Source organism: Hippocampus bargibanti, linkage group LG02, assembly GCF_051943395.1.
Source record: "Hippocampus bargibanti isolate YZ-2025 linkage group LG02, ASM5194339v1, whole genome shotgun sequence".
Classification (NCBI taxonomy): domain Eukaryota; kingdom Metazoa; phylum Chordata; class Actinopteri; order Syngnathiformes; family Syngnathidae; genus Hippocampus; species Hippocampus bargibanti.
Genome location: NC_142735.1, coordinates 10,167,363 through 10,192,096, shown reverse-complemented (window position 1 = coordinate 10,192,096; position 24,734 = coordinate 10,167,363). Strand labels below are relative to the sequence as shown.

The following is a 24,734-nucleotide window of genomic DNA, read 5'->3' as shown; positions in this document are numbered from 1 at the left end:
GTAGTCACACATTCCTGAAGGAAGAAAACCACACAGACTAAATAAAGGGAAATCAAATAATTTGACTCACAACAACTGCGATGATCTACAATCAATATATTTATATTTGATTTTGGTGTATACGTTCTCCAACGAGATCCCACATAAATCAGCATAAATTAAAAAAATAAATGAATAATTGAAGAAATACAATATTTATATTGGTTGTAATTCTTTCAGATTACCTTTTTGCGCTAGTGTGAAACATGAAGCACTTCCAAAGATGATGAAAAGCCTGTTAAATTCAACACTTATACGATAAGGTATTGCTCAATGACTGCTACTCTGATAGTCTCGGAACAAATAGAACATTAATGTCTTTGTAGAAAAGAAAACATCCCTCCACTTTTGATTTCCAGGTTGGGGTGATATTTATATCTGCATTCCCCCCACCTTTTTTGCCTCTCTTTAAACATCACAGGTTATGTTATGACAACTTAAGTTAACAGTATCCAACCTGTCATACTGTATTTACGAACAGCTTACATTCATTCAATGAGCTTCAGGTGAAGGAGGTGAACCTGCTCAATTTGAAAAAGTGGGGATGAGGGGGTTGCCGCCCCATTTCATATGTAGCATTTCTCTGCATGCCCAGAGCATGCCTTCTGTTCACGTCTGTGTTGTGCTTCATGCACTATACTTAGCAAACTTGGATCTCGTTGACCGGCAACCTACTGCCGTTCACCACACTACCATGCATCAAGGAAACGAGTGATAAAATGGAATGAGAATATGTCCCCCGAGGACTCCATGTGCTCACATCAAGTCTCCCTCTTGAAGTGCTGCCTCATGATTCACTTTTTTTTCCAAGATGAACTTGCGCTCAACAAGGCAAACTTATTTTGTAATGTGTTGACTCGATCAGCTGCTTCCTGCTGTGCCCATTTTGCATGAATATTGATTGAGTTTTGAAAGGTGCTTACAAATGAAATGTATTATTATTATTATTATTATTATTATTATTATTATTATTAACACTGAATAGTGTGCTTACGGCCCTGACGACAGCAGCCGACAAGTTGGCAAGAAATCCAGTGGATTTGCATGCCTCAGGCAGGTTTAACTCATCAGCACAATCAGAATCCTCAGGGTCCTCCTCCAAGAGTTCGTGGTGAAGGTCAGATGTGAGAAGGCAGGTGAGCTATGAACTTATGAACTTTGCCTCTCCTATTTGATCATGACTGACCAATATATATATATATACAGTAAAGTCTCGTTATATCGATATCGGATATATCGATAGTCCCGGTTAGATCGATACTATTTCTATGCACGCACGGAGAAAATTACATGCAAACAGGGTCGGATATATCGATAGTCCCGGTTATATATATATATATATATATATATATATACAGTAAAGTCTCGTTATATCGATATCGGATATATCGATAGTCCCGGTTATATCGATACTATTTCTATGCACGCACGGAGAAAATTACATGCAAACAGGGTCGGATATATCGATAGTCCCGGTTATATCGATATTTTTTCGGACTCCCTTGAATATCGATATAACGAGACTTTACTGTATATATATATATATATATATATATATATATATATATATATATATATATATATATATATATATATATATATATATATATATATATATATATATATATTGTTGAACACAAATTGTCTTTAGGGGTTCAAAGGTTTGATGATGATTCAAAGTGAGAGAGGTGTCAGTAGTTTTTTGCAAAAATATAAGATATTTACAGACCACTACAATAAAAAATTATTTAATTCACTGTGTCAGTTAAAGAATGAGAATGATCAAATTGCATTTATTAAGACAGTTCTTAATTGGGATCTTATTAGATTGTGCTTCATGTTTTAGACTTTGTCAAATCAATAAACATACAGTTACACTTTTTAATTTGGGTGCATCCAGAAAAAAACTCTAACCAGATGATAGTTTGTCAATGTAAGACAAAAACTCAAACCATTTACTATAATCCATGATGAACAGATAAAACACACAATCTGGCATTTTTCCAGACAAAGAAGCCCACTCCATACCTACCACCACGCCACCCAGTCACATTGACTTGGCAACTGACTCTTGGATCAATGATTACCAATGCTCTGTTGTCAAAAACATGTGGCGAATATGTCGATGTTCCGTGAGGAACCAGGCACCCTTGCTAAACCTCTTGTTTTGTGTGATTCTATTTTAGAAAAGGTGCAAAGCGAACCGTGAATGGCTGAGTTTTGGCCAGTATGTGCTTCTAATTTCCATATTTGAATATCCTCCAGTTTTGGATGTGGAGTTAGAGACATATAGGGAAAAATTGAGGCATGTGTTCAGAGAAGGATTTCTCACATATGTCACCATTTTAAGAATTTCAAATTAAAGAGGAGACTGCTACTGTTCAATAAAAGTAATATTCGCCCCAATGAAGAAGTTTCTACTTCATCATTGGAGCCATCTTTCATACCATAATGCTATGATTGAGAGGAGTCCATTATTCTCCAAATATGTTGGGGCTATATCCTCGAAATATGCCTTAAAACATTTGACATGGTTTCCTGACCGATGCGCATCCACTCACTGCCATTTAGCTTTTCTGTAGGCATTACATCATATGCATTTTCTTCTTCGGTGGAATTGCCTGCATGTCAATATCCCATTTACACATACTTAGGCAATGGAGGCAAGGTTTGATGTGTGGCTAAAATATCAATCAGGTGGTGCTTTGAAATTTCTCACCTTTGGAAGAAGAAGGAATTAAGCAAATGGTGGGCCTTTAGGTTCCATAGCAAATTATTGACAACGAATTACGGAGCAGAACGGAATGGGTTGCCTGATAACCACCATCCCATGGTTCCGTCAGCTGAAGGCTAAGCAGGCCACCAACCAGGCCAACATGCAAACATGCTACTCCTGACATCACTCAATTCCTAAGAGTAGTACACTAGTTTGGGCACATGTGAGTAACGTATACAGTGCTATGAAGCCATGTACACTTCAAGGTGAGAATATCATCAACGTTGGGGGATGGTTGTGGTTTGAGGGAGTTTGGGGGATTTGTTTTGCTATTGAATAATCTATCAGAAATTTCTAATAAATATTAAAAATTTAAAAAATGAAGTTTTTGTATTGGTCATTGTTTCAATTTTGTGATGTTTAAAGCGAGCCAAGCCACAATATTATATTAGCCAACATCATTTAAAAATTTAAGCTTGGACGCTCCTATCATTTAAAAAGTTTTCGTTTGGAAAAAGCACCTAAAAAGCACTATAACACTATCATATATCAGATACCATCTGTAGGATTTCATGTAAGATTTGTATGGTTTCGGTAATGATCTTTGGCAACCACTTTTTCTTCAAATATTATTTTCAACAAGAGACAATGATGCACAAATTGACAGTAATTTATCATTTGAACTCCAAGATCAGCCACACCGCCAATACTTGTTTCAAATATCATTTATTTTTTGATAATATGGAAAAAAAATCCCCTGAACGTAAAAGGACCCTTCAGCCAGGGTCCAAATTGTGTGGTGCCGACACTTTTCATTTCATTTTGAAATGAACAAAGATACTGCATGGTCAGTGATGCGGTCATTCAACATGATTTGCTCTGGCATTTTCCACCCTCAGCTCAAAGCAGCTGGCCACGTTCATAACTTCTATTCAAATCCAGCCTCTCTGGCTCCAAAAAGGGAAGCATGTCTTTTGTCCTGTAGAAACAAAACTGTGCTCATAAGGTTCTGTGCATTCATCCAGTTTCAAAATAGACTTTCAAAACAAAAGGATCATTCCAATCCTATTATATCTGAACAAGGCAATGCTCTCGGAATCAAACGGAAAACAGAATGATTCTGTACCTAATTGCAGTTGTCTTACTCTATCCGCCAACTACATATAATCTTGCTCCATTCACAACCGTGCAGATCACAATAAAAACAAAAAAGTGAACGCCAAACCAGAATTTGTGATGACAAAAAAAGACATTGGCAGAAGCCTATAAAGTCAGCAGTACACAGACAGATATCATTGATGCCTTAAATGTTTGGCGACTACTAGAAAGAGTGGGCGACCAATTTGTCCAGATTCAGTGGTTTAGGGATCCGGCCAAGTATCCGGCCCGCACGTTACCTTCTGCCTCCATTAAGATCATACAATCTCTTTGTGTTGTGGAATGTTTCTCTTGTGTCTCAATGAGGAAGTAGGCCGAGGATAAAGCCAGATCTTGTGCTGCAGCTGTTGGTACTCATGTACTGGTTTCAGAGGATGGTTGTTCATATCCTGGTTTGTTGAAGCTGCCATGAATCGAGAATTTTGGTCCTGTCACGCTGTCAAACTGCTATTTGAGTGTCGGTGAGTTAATCACTGAAGCGGGTCGTTAATGAAATAGCTTCACTGGACTAAGTGCAACTGCAGTTCTTGGATGTCACTAATTAAATGTCAGTGAACCTCTTTATTTGTGTGAGCTTGACAAATGTAAGTTGTTGCCCAGGCTACTTAATGAATGTGCACTAACCAGAGAGGCCAGTAATTCGCTCACTTATTTGTTTCCCTTCTCCTTCCAGCTTGCGTGGGTTTTCTCCGGGTCAGATCGAACACTCCAAATTGATTATGTATGAGTGTGAGCATGAATGGTTGTGCGTTTCTGTATGCCCAGTGATTGGCTGGCAACCGATTGAGGTCCCCTGCTTACTGCCCGAAAACACCTGGGATAGACTCCAGCAACCGCTGCGCCCCAAGTGAGGATACAGTGGTCCAGAAAAGGAATGAATGAATGCGTTCATTGATAACATGCACATAAAAGGACTTTGTTCAACAGTGCTTCATTATGAATTAGTTAATTGCGTGTAATATAGACCTAAGAGCTATGCTTATGAAGCATTTAAATACATTTTTTTCATTTTGCATCACAGCAATACTGCCATGGCTGGCATTCGGTGTAGTTTATCCAACATTCGCTCTCATTTGCCTCCATGAATTAATAAGAAATGCATTGGAGCATTAAGGTGACATGTGCTGTTTGGCCCACATTATAATTGCCTTTTTAAAGACCAAAGCCTGGAAGCAATGAAGTGTTCGAATAAAAACACTCACCGGATAATCAGCTTGCCATTAACACTGCTTAGGCTTTAGTTTGACCCTGCTTGAAAATACTCTATTTAGGCTTCTACTGATTCCAGAGCTTTGTATTGAAAAGCTAAGTGTAAGTGGACTGATTGGAGCAGTAGTGACGCAGTCACAAAGCATTTACATCCCAGATGTTACGAGTACTTACTGTAAAATGAACTCAACATTGGCAAGCATTCAAAGGTGAGCAAGATAAATTCATTTGTCACACAGGTCTTCTTTTGCCCCTTAAAATGGATTCACTCTTGAATTTAGACTCCAGTATGTCCCTGAATGATAACCATGCTGAGTATTAGGGCGGTTGAAGTTGGTGTGGGGTATAGTAATCAGACATTTAATCTATGCTACAAACATAAGAATAAATGGTTGTTTAAATGTTTGTTTTCGACTGAAAAGCCATCTCAACAGCATTAAAAGAACAAAAAACTTATTATTTTGTATGCAAAATGCTGCTGAATTAGCGGCTTGCCAGCATGCCTAATCCATCTCTGTTTACTCTGAACCACTTTGGAAATATCTGTCAACGTCCTTCGAAAGTGTTTCTTACTCTACCCACCGGGGGGAAAAAAAAATGTGATTTGGGTAGAAAAAAACACACAGCTAAACTTCATTTAGTTTAAATATTTTAACTTCAGTCATTATGGATCATTCTTTTCTGAAGAAGGGTAGACAGCATCCAATTTAATTGTGTTCTTCCCCATTAAACCCGGGGAAAAAACATCAAAGGCAGAAATATTTAATTAACAATGTGGATAGCATGTGCAGCTGTCTGCTATTTGCAAATTACTCTTTGCTGAGAAAAGAAGACTTATCACCTCAACACAGACGTCCCTGCAAAGACGTTGACACAAGGAAGGAGAAAAATACATGTCTTCCCCAGTGAGAATTATCCACTTCACAGGTAATTTCAGTTTAGAGTTTCCTAAATTGTAAAATTAATACCCTGTCTTGATGTGCCAGGAGTCTTTTCGTTTTCCCGTTGTTTGCTCTGTGAAGTGCGGACTCAACGTGAATTAGAAAAGAAGTGTCACATAGAATATAGTTGCAATCATTTCTTCGTCTTTCAGGTTTTGTTTGTTGTTGGATGCAAAACGGTCTCCGGAACTCTGTTTACGAATGATTATTTTCCCTCTGACATTCGTCTTTTAGCTTGTTTATCCCTTCCAGTGCAGTATGACCTGGAATAATTTGTCTCCCTGCATATTAAAAGAAATGACAATGAATATCTTAGCGGGAGAACTACCACCCGGGGAATGTTAACCACTTTAATCAGAATCAGAATCAGAATAGGAATCATCTTTATTGCCAAGTATGTAGAACACACAAGGAATTTGTTTCCGGTAGAACACGCTGCACTAGTATCGTCGTCAAAAAAACTGCTAAGTGGCACTATACAGTTCCATTTAAGCGATAATTGTTCCACCTTGCTCTTAAAATACACTATGTGGTTGAATCAAAGAGCAAATGAAACGAAAGAAGCCCTGAAAAGGGCCCTCGAAGACTCAGCTCCAAGTGCGCTCAAACATTTTCAGGCACGCATGGTAATTTATTTGAAGGACGCCCATGTAATATTGTGGTGTGGGTGTCTTTCAACATTGCAGTGTTGTCTTTAAAGGACAACCGACGTCTCTGGACAAGTTATGTCCATAATTTGTAAAATGGCTTCAAATGACTTCTACTGGGCGTATTTTAATAAGATTCCACCGCATATAGCTATATTTTACGTTTTAAGACTCTTGCTCAACATTCAGGAAGTCTTGTTTTTGAGTTGGTCATGAGTCGCATTGTAGCGTCTTTCCATCACGTCAATGTATTTTGCTGTACTGTTGATTCATTCCTCACCGGAGCTGGTCGCAATTTTTCTGCTTCTTCTTGGGTGAGACATTACCCCCCGCCCGTTTGCCTCAAAATGGCCAAAATAAATTCTTTAATCGATTGCAAACATGTATGCTTTGCTCATCAGGACTATTTGAATCATATTCATAACTGGATGTGTAACAAGAAAGCATATTCTCCGAATCTGAAGCCATTGTTTTGATTCACAAGAAATGCAAGACGTCTTGGCGTGACGTCACGAGAGGGGGGCGGGACTTTCTGAAAATGCCCAATTCGCAGCTCAATTTTTTTGCAGATTTTGGACACTTTAAGTCATTTTCATTGGTGTTTTGCATTTGACTAAAAATATCATACTGCATGTTTTGGGTATTTGAGATGCTATAAAACATTTTTCTGGTGTCAGTTAAAAAACAAAAAAGTGACGTCGGTTGTCCTTTAAGGAGAGGGATTTCCATCATGAATTATGAATAGTAAAGGCCAAGGCCACATGCTTGCATATTAGCAAATTAGAACGGCGAATGATTAACACCCTGCTTTCCTAATGTCTAACTTCAATATGTTGCCTCGCCTAGAGGACTATAAATAAAAGGTGAATTGTAGATGAGGGCGGTAATGAAAGTAACAGTAAATCCAAACGTAGTCTTATATATATATATATATATATATATATATATATATATATATATATATATATATATATATATATATATATATATATATATATATATATATATATATATATATATATATATAGGCAATGAGGGAGAACTCTGCAGGCAAATACAGGTAGGGATGATGAGAAAATAACTTGAATTTCTTTCACGGGGTGGCACTTCAATATTACACCTATGCAAAATTGCAGTGGCACTCCTCCTGCTTGTCATCTCAGGGTTGGCCAGTGTCTATTATCCAATTCATAGTATATACATTTATGTGAGGATATTTCGAAAAACAATTGATATCTGTACTTGGAGGAGGGGTGAACTTGTTGACGAAAGTAAGGAACGCATGGCACAAAAAGCAGGTAAAAATGTGAACAGACCCAAAAGTACAGTTTTAAAGGACAACCGACATCACTTTTTTGTTTCCTCACTGACATCAGAAAAACGATTTATAGCATCTAAAATACCCCAAACATGCAGGCTGATATTTTTAATCAAATGCAAAACACCAATAAAAATGACTTAAAATGTCCAAAATCTGCAAAAAAATGAGCCGATTGGGCATTTTCAGAAAGTCCCGCCCCCAGTTCGTGATGTCACACCAAGACGTCTCGCTTTGCTCGAGAATCAAAACAATGGCTTCAGATTCGGAGAATATGCTTTCTTGATACATATCCAGTTATGAATGGGATTCAAATAGTTCTGAAGAGGAATGTATAAATGTTTGCAATCGATTAAAGAAGGTTTTGTGGGTCGTTTTGATGACTCAAGACTGATATGTAGTGTCACAGAAAATACAGAAGATGGTGGCAGAGCTCCGTTGGAAATTGTTTTATTTTTCAGCTTGGAATTTTTTTCAACGAATATCAAAGAGTTGTCTCGGTGTAACATACAACGATTCACCATTGCGTTATTTATGGGTTTACCTTCTAATTTCGCAATCAACACGGATCAACACGATGTTTTCAGACCAAACAAAGTACCGCAAAATGCATTGAGGTGATGCAAGGTATGTACTTTCTCAGTCAGGGGCGTTCCTTCAGTGACGGAGGGTGAGCACTCGTCACCAACTCAAAACAAGACTTCCGGAATATTCAGCGCCAGTCTTAAAACGTAAAATATAGCTATATGCGGTTGAATCTTTGTAAAATACGCTCAGTAGAAGTCATTTGAAGTGATTTTATAAATTATGGACACAACTTGTCCGGAGACGTCGGTTGTCCTTTCAGTTGCACTTACGAATGGCGCGCCAAACTGAATTTACTGACAATGGTTTTCTAACGTGCGCCTAACACCATGTGGTGCTATCCTCAGCACAGTGATATCGGGTGATATCGTGCCACCGGAGAAATCAAAGCTCACGGGAATTACCCCTTGTAAGCCGAAAAATATGCATTAAATTCTCTGAAGCTTATGATTAAGTATGGATAGTATATAGATATCTAGATGTCTAGATATATATGGTTGATAAATACCTTGAGATTGAACAATGAGGAACACTGTCCGTAGACAGTTTGACTATTATGCCAAGCAGTTATTAATAATTAGGTTCAACTCACCCCATCTTTGCTTCTGATTTAGTGACCAATCAAGAGAAGCTCCTTTTAGACGTAGTTTTGACACCCGCTCCTTCATCAATCGCAGCACACAGGATTTTCTAGATTTAGAAATCCAAACAAATCACAATCACATTGTGTTCGACCTATGACGTTCCAGCTAAAAATAGAATATTTCATTTAGTTGTTGAAACCTGCGAGAAACATCTTGACCAAGGCAAATATTGTTGCAGATGTTCACATTTGTTTTCACTGTATTCTGGAAAAATATGTTTCACTTAACAATTAAGAGTTGTCTTATTGTGATCCTTGGCACACATGCCAAACAAAAATAACAGAACAAAAATGTAACATTGTAAAATGCAGAAATATAAACACTTTAAAGTTTGAAATTACAGTGTATACATAATTTGAACACCACAAAGATGTCCTTGCCCATTTTGCTTACATCCGTGGTGTTTTTTTTCCCTAACCTGATGGGAGATTAGAGAACACGCAGAGGTGTTGAGGGGATATGAATGTATCGGGAGAGGCTTGGCCAATGTCATTACTCAGCATTAAGCATTAGCTGTGAGCTATCGACTGATGATCCACCACAAAAGATCTTTGTGAAATGAAGGGCAATGGAGGCGACAGTGAGATAAGACAGAGACACCCGGCTTATTGTCACCTCATTGAGTCTGGCAGGGGATCTTTTGATTGCTGTCAATATCAGATAATTGTTTTCTGTAATTACAAGCTGCCCTTTGTTATTTATTTGTCTGTTTATTGCAACAAGTTTTGCAATTCAACAACAGAGCAATATAGGACCCAGAGAATATTGAGTTTTAGGACCACATAAACATTCAATGCAGCATAGGAAACCTGAGACTCACTTCTTTCTTTGGAAAAAAATAGTTAATTCATAAATTATATGGGTCTGGAGTTATATGAGCCAAAATACAACGCAATACATACAGTACATATTGGTTTATATAGCACTTTAAAGGACAACCGACATCACTTTTTTGCTTCGTAACTGACATCAGAAAAACGTTTTATAGCATCTAAAATACCCAAAACATGCAGTATGATATTTTTAGTCAAATGCAAAACACCAATAAAAATGACTTAAAGTGTCCAAAATCTGCAAAAAAATGAACCCGGAAGTGGCCAGTTTCAGAAGGTCCTGCCCCCTTGTTCGTGGAGTCACCCCAAGACGTCTTGCCTTGCTGGAGAATCAAAACAATGACTTCAGATTCGGAGAATATGCTTTCTTGTTACTCATCCAGTTATGAATATGATATAATAATAGTTCTGAAGAGGAAAGCATACATTTGAAATCGATTAAAGAATTTATTCTGTGCCATTTTGAGGCAATTTCCGGAATATTCAGTGCGAGTCTTAAAATGTAAAATATAGCTATATGTGGTGGATTCTTTGTAAAATACACTCAGTAGAAGTCATTTGAAGCCATTTTACAAAGTATGGACACAACTTGTCCGGAGACGTCGGTTGTCTTTATACAACAGCTGAAGCTGGAACAAAGCGCTCACATCGGAAAGGTGGAATGCTGACCCCTTGTAGAAGACAAAAACATTGCCAGAGGTCTTGCCAGCGCTTTATCAGCAACCAAGCAAAAATAAATCAAAACCTGAACAGATTTGGGAATGGCACTCTACGTCATTTTTTCAATTCCAGAATAACTATTTGAATGGCAATGAAATAGTTAATTGGGCCTTTCTGCTTAAATTTATCACAATGTATTAAATACAGGTACACTGAACTTCTATCTTGACAGTCACACTAAAGTTTTGAAACAAGTGGAAATTTCTTATTGGGAAGCACGCTGGATAAGAAAATAACCCGCACGCTGAGGTCACTCTGGGAGCAGAGAAGATTTAATTTGAATTGTAACAAGGTACCTGATAGTTATAGTATAGATAATAAGCAATATGAGATGGATAAGAAAAGGAAGGGTGGTTGGGTGGCAGGCCATCAGATCTGGAGAATGAGATGTCACGGTGATTGATTGGAAATGACAACTTGAAATCAGACGGTGCAGAAGACACACCCCTGTGCTGATCGTCCCCTTTTGCTTTTTAAATAAATCAGGAAAGATTGCTTTTGATACAAGTGCTCATACAGAATAAGTCTGTTGTCTGAGAGGGTAAAACACAATTTTAGGGATGCATGGCTTCCGAAATCATCCACCTTGCTATTTCTCCTCCCACCAGTAACAAATCTCACTCCTTACCCAACAACTCCCAAACAATTCACAAGTAACTTCCGCCTGGCCCAACATTTCCACGCCAGTGAATAAAGAGGAAATTAAGTTTATCCGTCTTGCTCTCTTTGTCTATAGTGAGCAGAAAATTATCATAGAGATGGGTACCGGTGCCCCCACGCATTATATAAAAGAAAGGCAGACTGTTTCCCTCTCATTCAAACACATACAAACACAGAAGTTGGGAATGAACATTGGGATGAAATTGGCAATAGTATAACTCCGGCTGTGGCGATGAGCTGAGGAATCCTGTCAGAATCTCTCTCTCTCTATCTCTCTCTCTCTCTGTCTCTCTCTCACAATACATCTGTGTCAGCTCTCAGTCGTACAGTAGTGGTCCATTGATGAAAAGGTTTCTTCAGCCGTCATCTGTACTTCAATACAAGTAGTACAGTAGAAGTACAGATGACGGCTGAAGAAACTTTTCATCGATCTCTCTCACAATACAACAAACAACATGCGAAGTTCGGTGATATGTTTTTGTTTATTTTATTGCAGTCACTACATGCTATTTCGCTTTTGTTATTTCATTTTATTTGGTTGGATCTATACCAAGAGCAAGGAATGACAAGTGCCAGGCTGCTGCAGATGGTTTTCATGCCGAGCAGTGTGCTAAACATCTGATATAAAGAGAATGGCGCCTCAGGAGGAACAACCGTCCTCAAGGCTCGACAAGCAGACAAAATCAAAGACGTCAAAGACGTGTTCATAGAGATAGTTATCGCTAGAGGCAAAACAACAGTAGAGACAATCAGGTCAATGGGTCGACTACAATCTCCGGTGGAACGTTGCATTGCAATTTTCTCACTCCTCCTGTGAGGATGGTCTCAACCACTGGGGCTTTCGCTTCATCGTCACACACTGAAAATAATCAGTGAACCCACTTTCTGCATTTGTCCTTTTCTTTCATCCTTGGGGTTTTATTATTATTATTATTATTATTATTATTATTATTATTATTATTATCCATCCATCTTCTGCCGCTTATCCGGGGTCGGGTCGCGGGGGCAGCAGCTTCAGTAGGGAAGCCCAGACTCCCCAGCCACTTCTTCTAGCTCGTCCTGGCAAATCCCGAGGCATTCCCAGGCCAGCTGGGAGACATAGTCTCTCCAGCATGTTCTGGGTCGTCCTCGGGGTCTCCTGCCAGTGGGACAGGCTCGGAACACCTCACCAGGGAGCCGTCCTGGGGGCATCCTAATCAGATGCCTGAACCACCTCATCTGGCTCTTCTCTATCTAGAGCCCGGACACCCTACGGCAAGGGTGCTCATTACGTCGATCGCGATCTACTGGTCGATCGCAGCGTGACAGTAAAAAACACATTTGTCAGCCTATCAAACGTCCCGTCATTTGATTGACATACAGGGCAACCATTCAGAACTGAATTTTTACCTTTAGGTCGCCGTGCATGCATAAACAACGGCGCTAAACGCAGCAAAATTTACAAGCTAGTCAGCGAATTACCTCAGATTTTAAGCCCTTGCTAAAACATATGGTGATCAAAATGAGTGAGAAAGCGGGACCAAGTAAGGGGGCAAAACATGTTACTTTCATACGGAATGGGAAAATGTGGAGCGGCATTTTCGGACTGTTCATGGAAAATACGACATTGACTTCCCGCCGAAAAGCCAGCTGAGAAAGAGAACGGTGGACGAACTAAAATACCAGTTGTCCGGACAGCAGTCATTTTTCACTCAACATACTTCAAAATCGAAAGCCGCCACCGAAGCATCGTTCCGGGTGAGTCACGCCATCGTTAAAAACAATAAGTCTTTCCAAGACGGAGAGATGGTAAAAGAAGCATTCGTTGAGGCAGCTGACTCCTTATTCAGAGACTTTAAAAATAAGGCAGAGATATTATCTTCAATCAAAGCTCTGCAGCTGTCAAGACATACAGTTACACGGCGCTGTGAAGCCATGGCTGAGGATTTAACCCAGCAAATGTGGAAAGACATCGGAGATTGTGAGTGTTCTCACTGCTGAAGTCCAGGGCTCATGGACAGTTCTGTAACTTACTCACACAGGGTAAGTACCCCAACATGAGGAAATGTACTACCTCCTTGACTGCATTATTTGGCTCCATTTATTCACATAAATAAATGGAGCCGAATAATGCAGTCAGCCTTTTCCGACATGAAGATCATTAAGTCCAAATACCGTTCCACCATGAATGATGAACATTTGGAAATGTGCTTGAGGCTGGCTGTCAGCAGCTACTGTCCGGACTATGCATCCCTGGCTGATTCAATTCAGTGCAAGTCATCAAAGTAAACTCAGGTAATTACAAAAAATGTTAATAGTTATTTATTATGTTATGTAATAAATAACTATTAACATTTTATTTAACATATTATGTTATGTACCCCTCCATGAGTCGTCACCTTACCGTGGTGGAGGGGTTTGTGTGCCCCAATGATCCTAGGAGCTAGGTTGTCTGGGGCTTCATGCCCCTGGTAGGGTCACCCATGGCAAACAGGTCCTGGGTGAGGGACCAGACAAAGTACGACTCAGAAGACCCCATATGATGAAAAAGAGAAATGGATTCAGTTTTCCCTTGCCCGGACGCGGGTCACCGGGGCCTCTCTCTGGAGCCAGGCCTGGAGATGGGGCTCGTTGGCGAGCGCCTGGTGGCCGGGCCTACACCCAGCCCGAAGAGGAAACGTGGGTCCCCCTTCTCAAGGGCTCACCACCCATGGGAGGGGCCAGAGGGGTCGGGTGCAATGTGAGCTGGGCAGCAGCCAAACGCGGGGACCCTGGCGGTCCGACCCTCGACTGCAGAAGCTAGCTCTGGGGACGTGGAATGTCACCTCTCTTACAGGGAAGGAGCCTGAGCTGGTGCACTAGGTTGAAAAGTTCCGACTAGACATAGTTGGGCTTGCCTCCACACACAGCCTGGGTTCCGGTACCAGCCCTCTCGAGAGGGGTTGGACTCTCTTCCACTCTGGAGTTGCCCACGGTGAGAGGCGTAGAGCAGGTGTCGGCATACTTATTGCCCCCCGACTCGCCGCCTGTACATTGGGATTCACCCCAGTAGACGAAAGGGTTGCTTCCCTCCGCCTTCAGGTGGGGGAACGGGTTCTGACTGTTGTCTGTGCATATGCACCAAACAGCAGTTTAGTGTACCCATCCTTTTTGGAGACCTTAGGGGGTGTGCTGGAGAGCGCTCCCCCTGGGGACTCCCTTGTTCTGCTGGGCGATTTCAATGCTCATGTGGGCAATGACAGTGGGACCTGGAAGGGCGTGATTGGGAGGAATGGCCCCCCCGATCAGAACAGGAGTGGTGTCTTGTTATTAGACTTCTGTGCTCAACACGGATTGTCTATAAAAAACACTTTATTCAAACATAAGGGTATCCATATGTGCACGTGGCACCAGGACACCCGTGGTCGCAGTTCGATGATTGACTTTATAGTTGTATCATCGGATTTGCGGCCTCATGTTTTGGACACTCGAGTGAAGAGAGGGGCGGAGCTGTCAACTGATCACCACCTGGTGGTGAGTAGGCTCCGTTGGTGGGGGAAGATGCCAGTCCGACCTGGAAGACCCAAACGTGTTGTGAGGGTTTGTTGGGAACGTCTGGCAGAATCCCCTGTCAGAAGGAGTTTCAACTCACACCTCCGGCAGAACTATACACATGTCCCGGGGGAGGTGGGGGACATTGAGTCCGAATTGACCATGTTCCGTACCTCCCTTGCTGAGGCGGCAAATCAGAGTTGCGGCCGTAAGGTGGTTGGTGCCTGTCGTGGAGGCAATCCCCGTACTCGCTGGTGGACACCAGTAGTAAGGGATGCCGTAAAGCTGAAGAAGGAGTCCTACCGGGCTTATATAGCCTGTGGGACTCCTGAGACAGCTGACACGTATCGACTAGCCAAGCGGAATGCAGCCTCGGTGGTCGCCGAGGCAAAAACACGGGCATGGGAAGAGTTCGGTGAGGCCATGGAAGCCGACTTCCGGACCGCTTCGAGGAAATTCTGGTCCACCATCCGGCGTCTCGGGAGGGGAAAGCAGTGCACCACTAACACTGTGTACAGTGAGGGTGGGGCGCTGCTGACTTCGACTCGAGACGTCGTGAACCGGTGGGCAGAGTACTTCGAAGACCTCCTCAACTCCACCAACACGCCTTCCTTGGAGGAAGCAGTGTCTGGGGACTCCGAGGTGGGCCCTCCGATCCTTGTGACTGAAGTCACCGAGGTGGTTAAAAAGCTCCTCGGTGGCAAGGCCCCCATGGGTGGATGAGATCCGCCCGGAGTTCCTAAAGGCTCTGGATGTTGTGGGGCTGTCCTGGCTGACACGCCTCTGCAACATTGCGTGGTCATCGGGGAGAGTGCCTCTGGATTGGCAGACCGGGGTGGTGGTCCCCCTTTTAAAAAGGGGGACCGGAGGGTGTGTTCCAACTACAGAGGGATCACACTCCTCAGCCTCCCTGGAAAGGTCTATTCAGGGGTCCTAGAGGGGCGGGTCCGTCGGAAAGTCGAGCCTCAGATTGAGGAGGAACAGTGTGGTTTTCGTCCCAGCCGCGGAACAGTGGACCAGCTCTACACCCTTAGCAGGGTCCTCGAGGGTGCATGGGAATTCGCCCAACCACTCTACATGTGTTTTGTGGACTTGGAGAAAGCGTTTGACCGGGTCCCTCGTGGAGTTCTGTGGAGGGTACTTCGGGAGTATGGGGTACAGGAGCGGCTGATACGGGCCGTTCGGTCCCTATATGACCGATGTCAGAGTCTGGTTCACATTGCCGGCAGTAAGTCGGAATCGTTTCCAGTGAAGGTTGGGCTCCGCCAAGGCTGCCCTTTGTCACCGATTCTGTTCATAACCTTTATGGACAGAATTTCTAGGCGCAGCCGAAGCGTTGAAGGTTTCCGTTTTGGTGGCCTCAGTATAGCATCTCTGCTTTTTGCAGATGATGTTGTACTGTTGGGGCCTTCAAGTGGAGCTCTCCAACTCTCGCTTGAGCGTTTCGCAGCCGAATGTGAAGCGGCTGGGATGAGAATCAGCATCTCCAAATCTGAGACAATGGTTCTCAGTCGGAAAAGGGTGGAGTGCCCTCTCCGGGTCGGGGAGGAGATTTTGCCTCAAGTGGAGGAGTTTAAGTATCTGGGTGTCTTGTTCACGAGTGAGGGTGAAAGGGATCGAGAGGTCGACAGGCGGATCGGTGCGGCGTCTGCCGTGATGCGGACTTTGTACCGATCTGTCGTGGTGAAGAAGGAGCTGAGCCAAAAAGCAAAGCTCTCAATCTACCGGTCGATCTACGTCCCAACCCTCATCTATGGTCACGAGCTATGGGTTGTGTCCGAAAGAACAAGATACCGGATGCAAGCGGCCGAAATGAGCTTTCTCCGTCGGGTGTCCGGGCTCTCTCTTAGAGATAAGGTGAGAAGCTCGGTCATCCGGGAGGGGCTCAAAGTCGAGCCGCTTCTCCTCCACATCGAGAGGAGCCAGATGAGGTGGCTCGGGCATCTGATTAGGATGCCCCCGGGACGTCTCCCTCGTGAGGTGTTCCGGGCATGCCCCACTGGCAGGAGACCCCGGGGACGACCCAGAACACGCTGGAGAGACTATGTCTCCCAGCTGGCATGGGAACGCCTCGGGATCCGCCAGGACGAGCTGGAAGAAGTGGCTGGGGAGAGGGAAGTCTGGGCTTCCCTACTGAAGCTGCTGCCCCCGCGACCCGACCCCGGATAAGCGGCAGAAGATGGATGGATGGATGGATTATGTTATGTATATGTTATTATGTGTGTTGTGCAATATTGGCATATTCAGTTATGCAAGGTACATCAACATACATTGTACATACAAAGAATCCTTAAAACATTTGAAAATAATTATGTTTTGCATTTTTGTCGTGGGTAGATCATTTTGACTTGGTAGTTTTTATAAGTAGCTCGTATGCTGAAAAAGTGTGAGCACCCGTGCTCTACGGAGAAAGCTCATTTCGGCCGCTTGCATCTGGGATCTCGTTCTTTCGGACACAACCCATAGGTCGCGACCATAGATGAGGGTTGGGATGTAGATCGACCGGTAGATTGAGAGCTTTGCATTTTGGCTCAGCTCCTTCTTCACCACGACAGATCGGTACAAAGTCCGGATCACAGCAGACGCCGCACCGATCCACCTGTCGACCTCTCACTTCCTCACATCCTGATTCGTGAACAAGACTCCCAGATACTTAAACTAACTTGAGGCAAAATCTCCTTCCCGACCCGGAGAGGGCACTCCACCCTTTTCCGACTGAGAACCATTGTCTCAGATTTGGAGGTGCTGATTCTCATCCCAGCCGCTTTACATTCGGCTGCGAAATGCTCGAGAGAGAGTTGGAAAGCTCCACTTGAAGGACCCAACAGTACCACATCATCTGCAAAAAGTCAAAGTCAAGGTCAAAGTCAGCTTTATTGTCAAATATGCTATTATGCATGACATACAGCACAGATGAAATTACTGTCCTCTCGGACCCAGCATGCAAGGCTAATTACTTTAACAAACATAAACATGAAAACGGCAATTTGCCGGGAGAAGGGAGCCGCTGCGTGTTCACACGCCGCCATCTTGGGAAAAAATAATTGAAAAAATAAAAAATATGACAACACAAAGACACAGAGTCATTCATTCTTCAGGACTTGCTGTACCCTCTTTGTGATGACATGAAGCAGTTCTAGTTGAAAGAGGAGAGGATCAAAGCATCCATGTCAGCAGTGGATCAGGGATGTCATGGTGGAATTTGTACGTCTACTGCAAGCTAAATGTTGAAAGCAAACACGAAGCTGTAGCATCCATTGACGAAAAGACATTGTCTCACATCTCCTGTCCCACATAAATCCGCTACATCGGCGCTCTGCGCTGACGCTGCTTTCTTCTTATCGCGGGCTCCTCAAGCCATGCATCCATCCAACCGCAGACTGTCCAACAGCACTGACCTTTCCACTGAACAAAGCGGGGCTGTGAAGATGCTGCCCATTACAGGCGCAAAAAAGCACAATGGCCCCAGAGCTGTCCAGCGATGGTAGTCAAATGGCTCCGAAATTCCTCCCATTCAAAAACAGTACTGGCACATTCATGCTGCCGAAAGGCGCAACCGCAATCTCCTCCTTGATGATTGTCGTGGCCAAAAATGCTGAAAAACAATCTGTATCCGTTCCACGTGATGCACAACAACATAAAGTGAAAAAACATAAAGCAGAGATGCTGTACTGAGGTCACCAAAACGGAAACCTTCAACGCTTTGGCTGTGCCTAGAAATTCTGTCCATAAAGGTTATGAACACAATCGGTGACAAAGGCCAGCCTTGGCGGAGCCCAACCCTCACTGGAAACGATTCCGACTTATTGCCAGCAATGCGAACCAGACTCTGACATCGGTCGTATAGGGACCGAACGGCCCGTATCAGGCTGTCCTGTACCCCATACTCCCGAAGCACCCTCCACAGAACTCCACGAGGGACCCGGTCAATACGCTTTCTCCAAGTCCACAAAGCACATGTAGACTGGTTGGGCGAATTCCCATGCACCCTCGAGGACCCTGCTAAGGGTGTAGAGCTGGTCCACTGTTCCGCGGCTGGGACGAAAACCACACTGTTCCTCCTCAATCTGAGGCTCGACTTTCCGATGGACCCGCCCCTCTAGAACCCCTGAATAGACCTTTCCAGGGAGGCTGAGGAGTGTGATCCTCCGGTCCCGCTTTTTAAAACGGGGCACCACAACCCCAGTCTGCCAATACAGAGGCACTCTCCCCGATGACCACGCAATGTTGCAAAGGCGTGTCAGCGAAGACAGCCCCACAACATACAAAACCTTTAGGAACTCCGGTCGGATCTCATCCACCCACCGAGGAGCTTTTTAACCACCTCGGTGACTTCAGCCACAGAGATCGGAGAGCCCACCTCGGAGTGACCAGACACTGCTTCCTCCAAGGAAGGCGTGTTGGTGGAATTGAAAAAGATCTTCGAAGTACTCTGCCCACCGGTTCACGATGCCTCGAGTCGAAGTCAGCAGCGCCCCATCCTCACTGTACACAATGTTAGTTGTGCACTGCTTTCCCTTCCTGAGACGCCGGATGGTGGACCAGAATTTCCTCGAAGCGGTCCTGAAGTCGGCTTCCATGGCCTCACTGAGCTCTTCCCATGCCCGTGTTTTTGCCTCGGCGACCACCGAGGCTGCATTCCGCTTGGCTAATCGATACCTGTCAGCTGTCTCAGGGGTCCCACAGGCCATATAGGCCCGATAGGACTTCTTCTTCAGCTTTACGGCATCCCTTACGACTGGTGTCCACCAGCGAGTACGGCGGTTGCCGCCACGACAGGCGCCAACCACCTTACGGCCACAACTCTGATTTGCCGCCTCAGCAAGGGAGGTACAGAACATGGTCCATTCGGACTCAATGTCCCCCACCTCCCCCGGGACATGTGTAAAGTTCTGCCGGAGGTGGGAGTTGAAACTCCTTCTGATAGGGGATTCTGCCAGACGTTCCCAACAAACCCTCACAACACGTTTGCGTCTGCCAGATCGGACTGGCATCTTCCCCTACCAACAGAGCCTACTCACCACCAGGTGGTGATCAGTTGACAGCTCCGCCCCTCTCTTCACTCGAGCGTCCAAAACATGAGGGCGCAAATCCCATGATAAAACTATCAAGTCAATCATCGAACTGCGACCAAGGGTGTCCTGGTGCCACGTGCACATATGGATACCCTTATGTTTGTTATAGACAATCAGTGTCGAGCACAGAAGTCCAATAACAAAACACCACTCCAGTTCTGATCGGGGGGGGGGGGGGGTTCCTCCCAATCACGCCCCTCCAGGTCTCACTGTCATTGCCCAAATGAGCATTGAAATCGCCCAGCAGAACAAGGGAGTCCCCAGGGGGAGCACTCTCCAGCACATCCCCTAAGCCCGGTTTAAGAGGATGTGCCCTTAGGCGCCTAAGGTCTCCAAAAAGGATAGGTACACTGAACTGCTGTTTGGTGCATATGCACAGACAACAGTCAGAACCCGTCCCCCCACCCGAAGGTGGAGGGAAGCAATCCTTTCGTCTACCGGATTTAATCCCAACATACGGGCGGCGAGCCGGGGGCAATAAGAATGCCGACACCTGCTCCAGAGTGGAAGAAAGTCTATCCTGTCTCGAGAGGGCTGGTACCGGAACCCAGGCTGCGTGTGGAGGCAAGCCCAACTATGTCTAGTCGGAACTTTTCGACCTCGTGCACCAACTTGGGCTCCTTCCCTGTAAGAGAGGTGACGTTCCACGTCCCAAGAGCTAGCTTCTGCAGTCGAGGGTCGGACCGCCAGGGTCCCTGCCTTTGGCTGCCGCCCAGCTCACAACGCACCCGACCCCTCTGGCCCCTCCCATGGCTGGTGAGCCCTTGAGAAGGGGGATCTATGTTTCCTCTTTGGGCTGAACCCGACCGGACCCCATGGGTGTAGGCCCGGCCACCAGGCGCTCGTCAACGAGCCCCATCTCCAGGCCTGGCTCCAGAGAGGAGCCCCGGTGACCCGCGTCCAGACAAGCGAAAACCAAGTACATTTATGTTTTTCTTTATATGGGGTCTTCTGAGTCGTACTTTGTCTGGTCCCTCACCCAGGACCTGTTGGCCATGGGTGACTCTGCCAGGGGCATAAAGCCCCAGACAACCTAGCTCCTAGGATCATTGGGACACACAAACCCCTCCACCATGATAAAGTGACGACGCATGGAGATTATTATTATTATTATTATTATTATTATTATTATTATTATTATTATTATTACTCCGGCGGAACAGTTTGATTTGAATTTAAAAGCTCTTCGACCTTCAGAATCAGAATCAACTTTATTGCCAAGTATTTACAACATACAAGGAATTTGTTTCCTGCACTCGTATCATCATCAGAAAATTGCAAAGTGGTACTATTGAGTTCTATTTGGGTTACTGTTCAAAGAGTTAATGGCTTGGTGGAAGAAGCTGTTTAAATGTCTGCTGGATTTGGTGCGCATGGATTGGTAGCGCCTGCCTGAGGGGAGTAGCTGGAAAAGGTGGTGGGCAGGGTGCGTTATCCTAATTTTCCTTTCCACAGTGGAAGTGCAATCATAATATTACACACAATACCTATACTGTATATCAGCCAACAAACCAGAACCAGAACCAGAATCATCTTTATTGCCAAGTATGTAGAACACACAAGGAATTTGTTTCCGGTAGAACACGCTGCACTAGTATCGTCGTCAAAAAAACTGGTAAGTGGCACTATACAGTTCCATTTTGACTACTGTTGAATGAGTTCAAAGAGTTCAAAGAGTTAATGGCTTGGGGGAAGAAGCTGTTTAAATGTCTGCTGGATTTGGTGTGCATGGATCGGTAGCGCCTGCCTGAGGGGAGTAGCTGGAAAAGGTGGTGGGCAGGGTGCGGAGGGTCCAGTAGGATTTTCCGCGCCCCAGTTTGGATTCTTGCAGTGTGCAAGTCCTCGAGAGTGGGTAAGGCGGTGCCAACGATGTTTTCCGCCGTCCTAACTGTCCGTTGAAGTCGGATTTTGTGGCGGCCCCGAACCTAACGGTGATGGAAGAACACAGGATGGATTCGATGACAGCCATGTAGAAATGTTGCAGCACCTCCTGTGGCAGGCCATGCTTCTTTAGCAGCCTCAGGAAGTACATTCTCTGTTGGGCCTTTTTCAGGATAGAGTTGGTGTTGACCTTCCACTTTATGTCTTGGGAGATGAACATTTGTGATTCCCAGGAACTTGAAGGTCTCAACGGTTGACACAAGGCAGTTGCATAGTGTGAGGGGTAGCTGTGGTGATGGATGTTTCCTGAAGTCCACGATCATCTCAAATGTCTTGAGCGTGTTCAGCTCCAGGTTGTGACGGCTGCACCAGAGCTCCAGCTGCTCCACTTGTTGTCGGTACGCAGACTCGTCGCCGTCTTTGATGAGACCGATGACCGTGGTGACGTCTACGAACTTTATGAATTTGACAGCTGGGTGCGTTGAGGTGCAGTCGTTCGTGTAGAGAGAGAAGAGCAATGGAGAGAGGACGCATCCCTGCGGGGCTCCAGTGCTCGTGGTTCGTGTTGTGGATGATATATTTCCCAGTCTGACCTGTTGTGTCCGTCCTGTCAGGAAGCTGAGGGTCCACTGGCAGATCGTAGGGGACACACCAAGCTGGAGAAGTTTGGGGATGAGGAGTTCTGGGATGATGGTATTGAACGCAGAGCTGTAGTCCACAAACAGGATCCTTGCGTAGGTTCCTGTGTTGTCAAGGTGGTCGAGGATGTGGTGCAGTCCGATGTTGACTGCATCCTCCACAGACCTGTTTGCCCGGTAGGCAAACTGAAGAGGATCGAGCAGAGGTCCGGTGATGTTCGTTAAGTGGTTCAGCACGAGGCGTTCAAAGGACTTCATGACCACAGACGTCAGAGCGACAGGTCTATAGTCATTCAATCCAGAGGGTGTGGTTTCTTTGGAACTGGGACGATAGTAGACTGTTTGAAGCAGGATGGGACTTCACACTGCTCCTGGGAACTGTTGAAGATTTGTGTGAAGACCGGAGCCAGCTGGTCAGCGCAGACTTTCAGGCAGGAGGGGGACACTCTGTCAGGTCCCGCAGCTTTCTTGATCTTCTGCTGCTTGAAAAGCCGTCTAACGTCCAGTTCGTGGATCTGTAGGTCAGAGGGCGGAGATACGGTAGTTTCTGGTAATGGTGGGCAGACCAGGGAAATGGGGGTGTCCTTTTCAAATCGGCAAAAGTATGTATTTAACTCATCAGCCATACCATTGTTGTACACTGCTTGGGGGGATGGTAAACGATAATTTGTTATTGCTTTTAGGCCATTCCACACTGATGCAGAGTCGTTAAAAAATATAAAAGAGTAGCAAAAAAAGACGAAACTCCAGCCACAGCATCTCACCTTCAGCTCATATGAGTGATTATGCTCGCCACTCTGCCCTGAGACCATTCAACCGCCAGTGCTGAGTGGTTTGCAGCCTGCCAGTTTGTTGAAAGATGGGCTCAAGGATGCTTTTGTATCCGCTTCCTATCTGTCTCGCCGAGAAGGCAATAACAGTAATGTAAGGCTAAAGGAAAACAGAGCTAATCATCAATGACTGCAAGATATATAGCATATGCAGTGGCACCTTGTTTATTACCCTCTCTCTGCTGGCTGCCACTGAGTCTATTGGCTAGACAGGGCCCGGAGATCTTTTCAATGTTAATTTGATTCATTCCTGTTTTCCATAATAATTGGGGGCAATGGGTCAGCGCAATGAATTTACGACATGGGATGTATAGGTCTGCCTTGTACACTTCCTCTTGTCTCTTCCATCAAGTGAACAAGGGTTTCATCGATACGAGCTGTTTTGTTGCTGCTGTTTTTTAAGATGTTAACGTTTTCAACGGCAATTGCAGTATATGCGTAAACCCGATACATGAGTGGTTAGCACTCACAGTGCAGAGGACCTGATTCAATTCCAGCTTCCGGCTCCCCGTATGGAGTTTGCATGTTAATCTAAGTAAGATGGCTTTTCATAAATTCATGAACAGTCTATAGATTCTGATAATTTGAACGCAGTTTGTTGAATTGTATTTCTCTGTGATAAAGCAAGAGCCCCGTTCAAATCTGACAGAAATGACAGAACATGGTTTCAATCTGTTTCCCTTGTCTTTGCTGAGTTGGTGAAGCAGGGATTTATTTGTAATGATGGAACAGTATTTCTCAGATTTTAGTCCATCAGATTTTTCTTTTTGGTTCTTTTTCAAACTTTGTTTTCTCCAATTTTAAATTTTGATCTGGAGATGGTTGGTTTTGTGGGCACTTTTAAATAGTTATCCTTGTGCAATGAATTTTAAGATATATTCATGTTTCTTTCAACCAGTGCTTCCTATATGCATTTATGTATTTTCTACTATCTTTTCGGTAGCAGCCCACCTCCACTACTTCCACACTATTTATCAGCCGTACGCAATCCATAAGGAGCAGGAGTGAATTACTGTCCTTGTGTTAGTCTTTAAACTATGACATTATACAAGCATAGGGGTTTGTGTGTGTTTGCACAGCCGCTGATTGCGGATTGTTATGGTGTTTGCACCTTTCATCAACCTGGCCCATGCTGTGTGTTTGGCCGGCCTTGATTGTGTTGATAATGACAACTGGACCTTTTCGTGTCTGGGTGGGTGGTTAAAGAAGGGCAGTGGAGATCAGCAAATGGCAGTCCAGATACATAATGAAGGAGGTGCAATCAAACAATGTCACACGAGCAAAGTCAAGTGTCAAAATTCAGACGGAAAAAAAGAAAGACAGAAAAACA

At 44.4% G+C, this 24,734-nt stretch overlaps 1 protein-coding gene and 1 long non-coding RNA gene across 3 annotated transcripts in view; one reads left to right on the top strand and one right to left on the bottom strand.

The window, feature by feature from the left end:
• Positions 1–24,734, top strand: part of pcdh11 (protocadherin 11) — a 184,346-nt gene that overhangs the window by 143,059 nt on the left and 16,553 nt on the right. The gene's annotated exons all lie outside the window — the stretch shown is intronic.
• Positions 3,615–24,734, bottom strand: part of LOC148901512 (uncharacterized) — a 48,169-nt gene continuing 27,049 nt past the window's right edge. Inside the window, exons 2-3 of the long non-coding RNA XR_016113646.1 lie at positions 9,206–9,303; positions 3,615–3,734 (exon numbers count right to left, since the gene is read on the bottom strand). This is a non-coding gene — a long non-coding RNA (uncharacterized LOC148901512). The remainder of the gene's footprint in view (positions 3,735–9,205; positions 9,304–24,734) is intronic.